This window comes from Nematolebias whitei, chromosome 4 (genome assembly GCF_014905685.2).
Source record: "Nematolebias whitei isolate Nwh7 chromosome 4, NemWhi1, whole genome shotgun sequence".
NCBI classification, from domain to species: Eukaryota; Metazoa; Chordata; class Actinopteri; order Cyprinodontiformes; family Rivulidae; genus Nematolebias; species Nematolebias whitei.
In genome coordinates, this window is record NC_056501.1 from 38,992,223 (window position 1) to 38,995,339 (window position 3,117).

The window sequence follows — 3,117 nt, forward strand, 5'->3', positions numbered from 1 at the left end:
ATTTCTCTGTCTGTTCCTAAACATCTCCGCTGTTTTTCTGACTTGTAGTGACCCTCTGACGTCACTAAAACCACACCCCTGTTGGTTCTTTCAACCAATCAGGACTTCCTAAAAGTGACCGGAAGCAGAACTCTTTAAAAGTCGACACTTCCTAGTTCCAGTTAGTTCTGGGAGAGAACAGAAGTTCCAAAAGTTCAGAACAGAGAGTTCTGCTGGAGAAGGTGAAGTCCACGGTGGTCTTTTTCTGAAAGATGACACCTGTCTGGAGTGTTGATTCAGGTCATCACGCTAAAGACCTATTCAACATCTCAGGAGGTCAGCACGTTTGCTGAAATTCCACTTAACTTAACCCTATCCTTCGGGGAGTTTATTTTGGAAGCTGGGCCAGTCAGCCTCGTGGTCCCAAGTTGATGAGAAGCAGATATGAATCCCTGGAGATAAACAGACTCAGCCTTGCTGGATGCCAGGAGAAGACCTCTCTGAAACCCCACCAAGGTAAAGAGTCGACGCTCGGGTACCATCTAGCTGAAATCACTGGGAAACATGCTATCTGGTTTCAAACAAGATAACTCCCCATCTTTTCTTTATTATCTTAGTTAACCCTAAGTATCCACTTTCCCTTCTTAAACTTTACTCCATCTCTATATTTCTCTGCAGACTTTTAAGCTTATCTTTACTGGCAGACATTAATTTAAGATCTAAGGAAATGTCTGTTGTTTTTATTAAGTAAAACGTGCCAAGTTTTATTAACCAGAGCCGATCAGAATAATCAAGTGTACAATGTTTGGATGTTAAATTTTGATTCTGTTAATAAATGACCACATTCATTTTGATGGGTCAAAGAAAACTAACGTATCATGTCACTGATTAGACCATCTCCAACACAGTACCTCTGTCAAGTAGCTCGAAAAAGAGAGAACCCGTTATTAAATATTGATTGTAGTGGAGCTCCTAAGCTAACTGAAGCTAACCTAACCCTACATCACTACAAATGAATAAGAAATTGCTCCATAATAAAGTATACATGGTACCTTTCAGGAAAAACACTCGTTCTAATTATTTTGGTTCTTGACAGATTTTTGGAAGGACTGAACACATTAGGGCTCCTTGACCTGATGAAACGTCGCCCAGTAATCTTTAAGGAGGTGCTTTATTCATCAGAGAGGTCTCTAAAGGCCACAGACGTTCACTTACCCTTTATTTATCCAGGTAGTCTCATTGAGCCACGAGAACTCATTTTCAAGAGAGACCTGTTTAGGGAGCAGATGGTGGGGGTTAAGGGCCTTGCTCAGGGGCCCAGAGTGGGGCGAATGAGGGTGGAGGCAGGTGTGGGTGTTTCACCTTTTCCACCCACATTTTGATGTTGACGGTACCGGGAGGTGAACCTGCAACTTTCCGATCACAAGCCCATCTTCTAACCTCTGCGCCACCACTCCCCTGACTTGATGTCCCTGTTCAAACCGATGCAGTCTTCTCATGGAAGCAACCAGTGGCAACTGGAAGCATGAACAGAAGTTTACTGGAGGGACTTTCTACTAGATCTAGAAGGTAAATAAGAGGACTTAACGTTTATGCAGATGATGTATTTTGTTCGTTTGTTTTGACTTGCTGACAAAAACCTTAAGATGAGATGTTTATTGTACTACTTCACAGTTTCAGATAATTTCCCGATTACCATGGAGCAAATCTTGGTGTTTGCCTTTGGAGCTGACAGAGTCCCTGCTCTTGGTTTTTCACCTCACCCGACACTGAGCTTCATCCATGATGCAGGGCGAAACTACCCAGAAGCTAACACATGTGTTGTTAATTTGAAACTTCCGATCCATGATGCTTACACTAAATTCACAAAGTTCATGTGTGATGGCATCATTCAAGCTCCCACTTTTGGACTGGCTTAAGGTCATACAGGTCCTTCTCAAAAAATTAGCATATTGTGATAAAGGTCATTATTTTCCATAATGTAATGATAAAAATGAAACTTTCATATATTTCAGATTCATTGCACACCAACTGAAATATTTCAGGTCTTTAATTGTTTTAATACTGATGATTATGGCATACAGCTCATGAAAACCCAAAATGCCTGTCCCAAAAAATTAGCATATTTCATCCCACCAATGAAAGACAAGTGTTTTTAATACAAAAAACGCCAACCTTCAATTAATCATGATCAGTTATGCACTCAATACTTGGTGGGGAATCCTTTTGCATGAATGACTGTTTCAATGCAGCGTGGCATGGAGGCAATCAGCCTGTGGCACTGCTGAGGTGTTATGGAGGCCCAGGATGCTTCGATAGCGGCCTTAAGCTCATCCAGAGTGTTGGGTCTTGCATCTCTCAACTTTCTCTTCACAATATCCCACAGGTTCTCTATGGGGTTCAGGTCAGGAGAGTTGGCAGGCCAACTGCGCACAGTAATACCATGGTCAGTAAACCATTTACCAGTGGTTTTGGCACTGTGAGCAGGTGCCAGGTCGTGCTGAAAAATGAAATCTTCATCTCCATAAAGCTTTTCAGCAGATGGAAGCATGAAATGCTCCAAAATCTCCTGATAGCTAGCTGCATTGACCCTACGCTTGATAAAACACAGTGGACCAACACCAGCAGCTGATATGACGCCCCAGTGGCTGTGGAAACGACACTGGACCTCAAGCAATGTGAATTCTGTGTCTCCTCTCTTCCTCCAGACTCTGGGACCTTGATTTCCAAAGGAAATGCAAAATTTACTGTAATCAGAGAACATAACTTTGGATCACTCAGCAGCAGTCCAGTGCTGCTTCTCTGTAGCCCAGGTCAGGCACTTCTGACGCCGTTTCTGGTTCAAAAGTGGCTTGACCTGGGGAATGCGGCACCTGTAGCCCATTTCCTGCACACGCCTGTGCACGGTGGCTCTGGATGTTTCTACTCCAGACTCAGTCCACTGCTTCTGCAGGTCCCCCAAGGTCTGGAATCGGCCCTTCTCCACAATCCTCCTCAGGGTCCGGTCACCTCTTCTCGTTGTGCAGCGTTTTTTGCCACACTTTTCCCTTCCCACAGACTTCCCACTGAGGTGCCTTGATACAGCACTCTAGGAACAGCCTATTCGTTCAGCAATTTCTTTCTGTGTCTTACCCTCTT